At 35.2% G+C, this 9,846-nt stretch overlaps 1 pseudogene; it reads left to right on the top strand.

Moving 5' to 3' along the window:
• The first annotated feature begins 8,406 nt into the window (after positions 1 to 8,406).
• LOC123231788 lies at positions 8,407 to 9,292 on the top strand (annotated as a pseudogene).
• The last annotated feature ends 554 nt before the right edge of the window (positions 9,293 to 9,846 follow it).

The raw sequence follows: 9,846 nt of genomic DNA, 5'->3' as shown, positions 1-9,846 counted from the left end.
AAACTATCAATAAGTTAAGTGAACACAGAATAGTATACTTGTTAGATCTCTGGGAAAGGAAAGACTTTAAAACCAAGCAAGGGTTAGAGAAAATTACAAAATGTAAATTAAATGGTTTTGATTATATTAAACTAAAAAGCTTTTGTACAAACAAATTAATGTAGTCAAAATCAGAAGGGAAACAACAAATTGGGAAAAAATCTTCATAACGAAAAACTCTGACAGGGGTCTAATTACTCAAATATACAAGGAGTTAAAGCAATTGTATAAAAAATCAATCCATTCCCCAATTGATAAATGGGCAAGAGACATGAATAGGAAATTTTCAGATAAAGAAATCAAAAGTATTAATAAGCACATGAGAAAGTGTTCTAAATCTCTAATAATTAGAGAAATGCAAATCAAAACAACTCTGAGGTATCACCTCACACCTAGCAGATTGGCTAAAATAACAGAAAGGGAGAGTAATGAATGCTGGAGGGGATGTGGCAAAATTGGGACATTAATGCATTGCTGGTGGAGTTGTGAAGTGATCCAACCATTCTGGATGGAAATTTGGAACTATGCTCAAAGGGCTATAAAAGAATGCCTGCCCTTTGTTCCAGCCATACCATTGTTGGGTTTGTACCCCAAAGAGATCATAGATAAACAGACTTGTATGAAAATATTTATAGCTGAGCTTTTTGTGGTGGCAACAAACTGGAAAAGGAGAGTATGTCCTTCAGTTGGGGAATGGCTGAACAAACTGTTGTATATGCTGGTGATGGAATACTATTGTGCTAAAAGGAATAATAAACTGGAGGAGTTCTAGGTGACATGGAAAGACCTCCAGGAACTGATGCAGAGCGAAAGGAGCAGAGCCAGAAGAACATTGTACACAGAGACTGATATACTATGGTAAAATCAAATGTAATGTGCTTCTGTACCAGCAGCAATACAATGACCCAGGACAATTCGGAGGGATTTATGGTAAAGAATGCTACCCACATTCAGAGGAAGGACTGCAGGAGAGGAAACATATAAGAAAAACAACTGCTTGAATGCATGGGTTGGGGTGGACATGATTGAGGATGTGGACTCAAAACTACCACACCAATACAACTACCAACAATTTGGAAATAGGTCTTGATCAAGGACACATGACAAAACCAGTGGAAATGTGCATTGGCCATGGGTGGGGGGAGTGTGGGTGGTGAAGGGGAAAGTAGGAGCATGAATCCTGTAACCATGTTAAAAATGAATATTAATAAATGTTTAAATTAAAAAAATGTATTCTGATAGTATTATCAAGCTTCCTGTTCCAAGATTTTCATAGCTGTATTATTTATAATTATATAAAAATAAAACAGGAAATGACTTAGATGTCCAATGACAAGGGAATGATAAATGATGGTATGTTGATGTAAGAGGATAGCAATAATGTGATTAATTCTGATAAGTATAAAGAATACGAAGAAATCTGAAAAAATTATGAAATAATGGAGAGAAAAAAGAATAAGAAGAATGGAATATACGCTAAGAGTAAAAGTAAATGAGAATGAATGGACAATTAAACATACTGATGGAGACAGAGTCAATGACTAACAAACTATTGTGATATTTAAAAGGTTGAAATTTATTCAATGTAAATAAATGCTAAGCTATTGTATTATTGTTAAATACTGAATTTTTAATAAATAATTTTTAAAAGAAAAAAAAGATTATAATCTACACATTAATACCATAACTCTCTCCACTTTGCATCTCTGCTCTGCCTCATTTTAACTCCACAGAACAGAATGACTTTTCCATCATAAGCTCATTACTTTTAAACTCATCCCTATGCTGCTAACTCAATCCTTGATTAATGGCTCCTCTCAACTTTGACTGGAGAGCTGGAAGATAAAGTACCAAACTCCTCCCAATGCCTTTCTTAATAGAGAGCAAAAATTGAATAGAAGAAACTCAGTTTATTCTGCTTTGCATAGGGTGCTCTACTTGGTTTCAATTCCATGGAAACAAGATGACTATACCTGGTAACAACTGTTATGTAGAGGATGGCAGCATGGAATCCGTGCAAAATACAGGGTCAGCCTCACCCAGAATTCCAGGAGACCCCCACTGGAGAACTTTGGGTGAGGGGACAGTTGAGAAGGGTTTGTCAGTTGCTTTCTGGGGGTTGAGGTGAGCGGATCACTGCTTACTGCTCCTGACTTGGGGGGTTCACCTGAGTGGCCATTGTGGCTAAGCCCTTGTGGTTTTTACTCAGAAATTAGCCTGTTTAATAGCGTTAGTCCTTATCAACATCAATACAACAATTATTTAGTGATTTAGAAATTAGAAATATTCATTATTAGCAAGAGAGCCAGTTTAGTCAAGTGCCTTCACCCCCTCCTGTAGGGAGGAAGGGCAGCTTCAACCTAACAGTTCAGGGTTACCCTCTTCCTCATCCTAAACCTAATTTCCCCCTCTAGCTTTCCCCTTCCTTCTTAATATAAGTTTTACCTTCAATATCTGTGCCTGGGAATTATTTGGGGATACTCATAGCTCATAGTTACCATCCTAGCTTGAATCCTCTCAGCTGCCAGTTTTATGAAGATCAGATCCATCTCAGACCTCACCACCTAGACAACTAGCTTCTACTTATTCCTCTATCAGACCTGTGAGGAATATAAGTTAAAGAAAAGGGGAACATCATTAGAGTTCAGCCTCAACAGACCTTGCTAGAAGTACCTCAGATTGTCTCCATTTACCAACTGAAACACCTCTCACCTCCCCACTGCTTCCTTGCCCTTTTTGTATGTGTATTATCTTCCACTTCAATTTGTAGGTTTCCTGCGGGTAGGGACAATGTTTATTTTTACTAATATATCCCAATATCTAGCAGAATACCTGGCACATAGTAGAACTTAATGTTTATTGAATTGGATTCCATTCAGATCTTATACCTTTTTTCAGCTCCTCTACCAGCTCACTTTAGATGTCATGAGCATTTGTGATCCAAGATTTAAAGTATGCTCTTGTTCATAAAATAAGTACCAACAGAACAACAGAAATGCAGGTGAGAATATATCTTTCAATTCAGGATGGGGAAATTAATCTTACTTCCTTCTCATGTAATTTCAACATATATTAACACACGTCTGATATGTGAGAATGATTTTAAAAGCATTTATTCCATCCAATATTATGGTTAAAAGTTATGTCACTAGAAAAATAGCAAATTTTGCATTTTATGTGAAGTGTAACCAATAACAGCTACATATTTATTTTATGGCTCATAAGATAAGGAAGGAGTACTGAAGAGCAACTGTTTCTTGAATCCAGTGGGAATATGGCATTTATACTGATTTCATCATAGTGCTTAACCCAAATTGGACAAAAGGAAATCAATAATTAGGAAGAAATAGATAGGATGCATAATGATAATAATTGGGTTTGGTTTTGTCTTTAACAAACTCTGTTTTATGGAGGATAATCAAACGAAAATGAAAACAAGAATCCTTCCCTTATCTGAGAGAATAACTTTTCCTAGCTTTAGTACACTTCACTATGAGGGAATATTCTCCCTCATTTCTGCCAACATTCTTCTTTTTTCCATGGATCAGTACAATCATCTGAACTAAGTTCTGTTTTTTTTTTTTGTTGTTGTTGTTCTCTTCATAACCTCACTTTCCAGTATAACTAAAAAGTATTTCCAGGGTTTAAAATTGAATCTTAAGTAGTAGAGGGGCTTCTTGACTAATAGCTCTTTCAAGCTTATAAGAAATATCTAGTCTTAATGGCCAATACAAATATTTAAAAGTATAGAGTGCTATAGGTAATTAGGTGCCTACGGAAAGACAGAAGGCCTGAGTCTACATTTCCTCATGTGAAAAGCACATATCATCTGTTCTCAGATGCTACAGACCATTACCAGATATTTAACCCTCAGTTCACAATTTTTAACTAAACCCCTCTTATTTCTGAAGGTAAAAATTCTTTCAGGAGATATCACAGCGGTTTTAACAGAATCCTTTTTTTTACATAAAATTTTATGTTAACTTCTTGATATCTTCTTAATTTCATCCTGAATCTTCAAGTAGTTGAGTCCACAGGATGTTTCAGAGTGCAGAGAGCTAAGGAAGATAGGACAAAGGGTACAAGCATTTTAAAGGATCTACTATGTTCCAAGTATTTTACTAACCACCATACAAATGGCTTTTTTTTTATTATCACACCAATTCTGGGAGGTGGGTGCTGACTTTTTCCCCTTTTGCTGTTAAGAAAATGGAGACAGGAGGAAATTAAATTATTTTTCCAGTGTCACTCAGCTAGTGGTCTCTGAAGTCAGATGTACTCAATTCTTCTTGAATCTAAGCTCAACACTCTATCCACTGAAATACCTTGTTGCCTTTGAGAGTGTAGGAATAGACTGTGAGACTAATGATTTCCTCCTATATTTTTCTAGGTACCCTTAAGTAAATATTTTTATCCCTTGTAGGTTTGTATGTACAAAATATTCACCACCTTTAACTCTTAGCCAAGCACTGATCATCTTGTTCTTCAGGATAAACAAAAATCTTAGATTCTTGCACTTAATTACTTTCAAAGCTACTTTTATTTTGTGACCCAAATGTCTTTCTCACTAGTTAAAAAAACCACTCATTAGAATGAGTCTATAATATATCATCAAAGTGGTTCTTTTTTTCTTTTCAATGAAGTATCATTTGGGTTTTCCTCCTATAGTTTTTTTTTTTTCATTTCTGTCTCCTACTAAAATGAAGGAATGCTTTTCAAATCTTATTAGGCATCAGAGGACTAATCATCCCTGGCATCAAACAAGGTTCTACAGCCTACTGGAGTGTGAACTGTATTTCATTTTGATTAAAGATTTTTCCTGAATTTCTTCAATATTCATAAGGCCAGTGAAATCAATGAGAGTATTTGTCCCACTAATACAAATCATTACCATTCACTGACATTATGCCACCATTTAGTAAGTAGCCATCATTAGTTTTTAGGGTTTAAAAAATTCTCGTTCCTCATGGTCAACTTCTGGTGATGAATTTCTCCTAATTTAATCAAGCTGATCTTTGGCTAACTGACCCATAACCAGGTCTATACTCTCAGCCATGGCAGCCTGATATGACCTGTCAAAGATTGAATATCATTGAAATAGCTTTCAAGAATCTAGAATCATCTTTACAGCACAATGAGGACTTAATAGAAGTAATAGACCTTTAAAAATATATGTGTATATATTTTCAAATTTCTCAAATACATATGTATATATAAAATAAAAAACAAAGAAGAACATGTTGCCGCAATTGCCCTCTCCAACATATTCAATTGATTCAAAGAATGAAATAATGTTCTCTGAATAAACTATAATTACTTTGATTCACTCACTGAATTGAATAAATTGTGTTATTAAATTTGTAACATCAGAGTTACTCTGATAAATTAAAGAAAATGAAGGTTATATTTCTTGTTTGAAAATATTTTTTCTATTTCTCAAGTGTGTCAAACAGGCTAAGGAATAACTAATTATTTGAATCTTTTCAAAGATTTGCTAATATTTGTCATGGATAGCATTTTGCAGTTTTTGAAATATCATATATGTACATTATAATTTTATAATATTATTACAATAATACCTAAGTGGCAGCAGAACTCCCACTTTAAAAATGAGGAAACCAAAGGCCATAAATATTAACTAACTTGATTGAATATCAGAACGAGTAAGTAATGAAGACAAGACTAGAATTTTTGCCTTGTAACTCCAAATCCATCCTTAGCATATATTTTGTAAGCAATATATTGTTCAGTGTTTAGAATAAAGAGAACCTTGTTTATTAAGAGTATTCAAACAAAATTCTGTAGATCAATGGTAATACGTGGGACATAATTTAGAGTAAGAGAAATGGCCAAATGAAGTATCAGTATGAACTTTAATTACACCAAATATTAAAAATAGGGATCTTCGTTTGATCCTGTAGGACAAAAGTAAGTACTAGAGAAGGAAAAACCGCTCCATTTCCACATCTTACTTTCTCTGTGACAGGTTTCTCCTGACATATCACAAGAAAATACATCTGTGAGAGGAAAATGCAAACCAGACTGCTGAATCTCTTCATTTGAGAAGCAAATAGCATTTAAAATCCATTTTAGAGTGTGCTCTGAATGATTCTTTAATAAGAAGATCAGGAAGACATGTTCTTCTACTCTCTAAAAACTGGCCTTATGACATTTTGAAGTCTTACTATATCAATGAGCTTATGGGAGTTGCAAGTATAATGTTGAGAGATGATATTGAATAGTATGATTATTACACATAATAAGGAATGTTATAATCTTTAACTTTGTAGGATTCATATAGATATTTCTCAGAGCAATTTTTGACCCTCATATACTAATGTTCTTCAATTGTGATGATAACTAATTGATCAAAAGAATAATCTTGGAGGATTACAGAGTCCTACCCAATGATCCCTGGGCATTTCCTGTGGGCAGAAGAATATATGGATAGAAGTTGCTACATCAATTCTTTTTTTAATGATTTGGTTACATCTTTTTTCAAGGACCAAGAACTTCTACCTCATATAGCATGAAAACCATCATGTAATATCTATGTCAAAATTATACAGTCTATACTCACTCTTGTTATCCCTCAATGAAACTTGTTATATTCATAATCTGGAAAGTGATGGATACCACCTTAAATGACAGGGATGGCAGTTGAAAGACTCGGAATGTTCCCAGGTGGCCATGAGCCAGGGGTAAACATAGGTTGGCCCCATGGTATGAATGCCCCTGACAGCCACTTTGAGTGAATTCTCTAGATGTCTCTGGACTGGGAAATCTGAGTGGGTGGTTGAAGGGTGGAAGGGAGGTCTATGAAGAAGAGGGTTGGATTATATCTGAAGTTATTTCCTGAGAAACTGTAAGAGCTAGTGCATCACCAACACCGATAGTGAGAAAGCTGAGAGAATAAGACCATCAATACAGCTGCATCAATAGCTTCCCTATTCTCTGGCTTGGCTGTGGCCAGGCCTGGTCAGGGAGTCGGAGTGAGCAAATCTCCAGCTTTCACTTGATCAATAGCTTCCAGTCCTGATTGTCAACTAATTTATAGATAATAGATTGATAGGATCTCCAATCCCCATTCTTGACCTTGTTATCCTTTCCCTGAGTATAGATAAAGAGTGTTCAACAAGTACTGCCTGAATGGTTTATATCACAGCCTTTGGGAAGGGAGGCAAATACAATCAGATCCCAAAAGTTACCCAAGGCAAATCAATAGCCCAATACTAACCTATCTAACCCCAAGTTGGACCTGGAAAGGTTACCCATATAACCTCTCAAGGGCCCTCCCTGGGCAACTGTTAGAGAGAAAGAGAAAAATTATAGCAACTATCAAGGGTGATTGGTGTTGGTGTTCCTCCATCATCTGCAGCTGAAGAGAATACAGATAGATACATCAATATCATTGTACATCTATACATTCTCCCTTGGACCCTTCCTGTATATAACACACCCACAATATTCCGTATGATATCAAGACTTCATCAAAATTAAAACTAGCTTGCTGCCACAGAAAATACTGGAGATTCTACTTGTAGAATAAACAAGCTCTCAAAACAATTTCCATATACATTTCTTAATTCATTAAACCAATGAACTTCCATTTTATTCTAAGTATTCATGTGAGTTAATTATTCAATTTGTTTCTCTTAATCATTGGATTATTGTCCAGCTTTAGCTACACACTAAGCTCAGTCTTCTTGGATCCAATTGATTTTTTTTTAAATTTTTTTTTTAATTTTAAACCCTTAACTTCTGTGTATTGACTTATAGGTGGAAGAGTGGTAAGGGTAGGCAATGGGGGTCAAGTGACTTGCCCAGGGTCACACAGCTGGGAAGTGTCTGAGGCCGGATTTGAACCTAGGACCTCCCGTCTCTAGGCATGGCTCTCAATCCACTGAGCTACCCATCCAATTAATTTTTAAAACATTCATTAATTGCTACAAAATAAAGATTATTTACTAGGTCCCATTTAAAAGAGGTATATCAAAGAAAATAGGCAAGTATTAAAAAAAGTTTCTTTCTCCAGTTAAAAATATCATAATGTAAGCAATAGCAGTTTCTGCTTTGTGGTGGGGGGCGGGCTGAGTGAGGAAGTGTCACCATCTAACCTAAGACTTTGTCAGGGTTAGTAATAAATATATTTCTCCACAGATGGGTGTAGTTCCAAAGAAAGACGGGCAAGTACTACCGAAGAAATCTGTCCACGTGTTGGGAGGTGTGCGCTGCAAATAAGTACAAAGAACAGTTGGAAACGAAGTATTTAGGCAGATATCTGCATTTGTCCATGTATCAGTGAAGATTTCAGTCCATCCATGCCTTCTCATTCTTTACAACTCTTAGAAGATCCATCCAAGGGACACTATGAATAAAGAGAAGTTTGTAAACATTGACTTGAATGATGACAACATTTGCAGTATTGGTAAATTGGGAATAGATAAAGAAACACTTTCCTTCTGCCATCTTTGTTTTGAGCTAAATATTGAGGAAGTACCAAAATCTAATCTCTTGCATACAAGATCATTAAGGGGCCACAAAGAGTGCTTTGAAAAATTCCATTTGATAGCAAACCAAGATTGTCCTCGATCTAAACTCTCCAAAAGCACTTATGAAGAAGTCAAAACTATATTTAGTAAAAAGATAAATTGGATTATATGGCATGCTCAGAATAAGGATGTAGAGACTGATTCTGAATGTTCTAAAACTTCCCAGCACTCACTTTTAAATTTTAGACATAAGTCAGATAGAAAGTTATTGCCACAGTTTGATTCCCAAGTACCAAAGTATTCTGCAAAATGGATAGATGGAACAACAGTAAGCATCTCAAACCATGCACAAAGGATTTTGGAGCAAAGAGAATCTACAGACTTTGTGCTTGATATGCTGCAAGATCCAAGTGCCCCTTTCTCCCACAATAGTGTTTTGTGGTCTCATCACCAGCAAGCTCAGAAAAAAGATAAGAAAGCCTCTGTTTCAGATATTAGTGACCAGAGACAACACACTTATTATACCAGAGAACAATTGAATTCGATGAGCTTTGGTGAGGTAGAGCAGCTGAAAGCTTCACCAGTAAATCCAGGAAATTTTTGAGCAGCTGGCACATCAAGTAAAAGAAAAGGATTCTTTGGCTTCAGAACTCCATGTCCGACATATTGCTATTGAACAACTACTTAAAAATTATTCCAAGTTGTCATGTCTTCAAGTGGGGAGACAAGGAATGAAGTGCAACCTTCCCATAAGTAATTGAACAAGACTGTCAGTTAATTCTACCATTTCATCATTGGTCAGCTATGTATACAAACGTCTAATGGGTATGTTGGAGAGTTGTGGCATCTTTTTGGAAACATTTGGAATCCTTTCAAAGGCATTCAGTCTATTTTAAATAAGTCAAATCTTGATGTTTTGAAGTCAGCAGGGGATGATTTTGATTTATTTTAAAAGTTCTTTTTTACTATTTTACCCATGTTCGAAAATGCTCTCCCCTCTTCTCCCCCTTTGATGTTTTACTTAATTTTAGTGTTATAAACATTTTTCTTTTCATGTATAGAAAAATGTCAAAGCCTTAGGTCAAACTAAGCTATTAAATTACAGTTTTAAGATGGGAAAAACTTCATGAAATTCACCTCTTATTTATTATGAGCAATATTTTAATATGGAATTTTTATATAAAATGCTATTTTAGGTACCTTTCCAATTATCTTTATAAATATACATTTGAATAGCTTTATATAAATGTTTACACTTAGGTATAATTATTTTACTGTGATTTCATTGGTATAAGTAGCTCCTGCTGAGGAATTT

This window comes from Gracilinanus agilis, chromosome 1, assembly GCF_016433145.1.
Source record: "Gracilinanus agilis isolate LMUSP501 chromosome 1, AgileGrace, whole genome shotgun sequence".
NCBI classification, from domain to species: domain Eukaryota; kingdom Metazoa; phylum Chordata; class Mammalia; order Didelphimorphia; family Didelphidae; genus Gracilinanus; species Gracilinanus agilis.
This window is presented reverse-complemented; position numbering and strand designations above follow the sequence as displayed.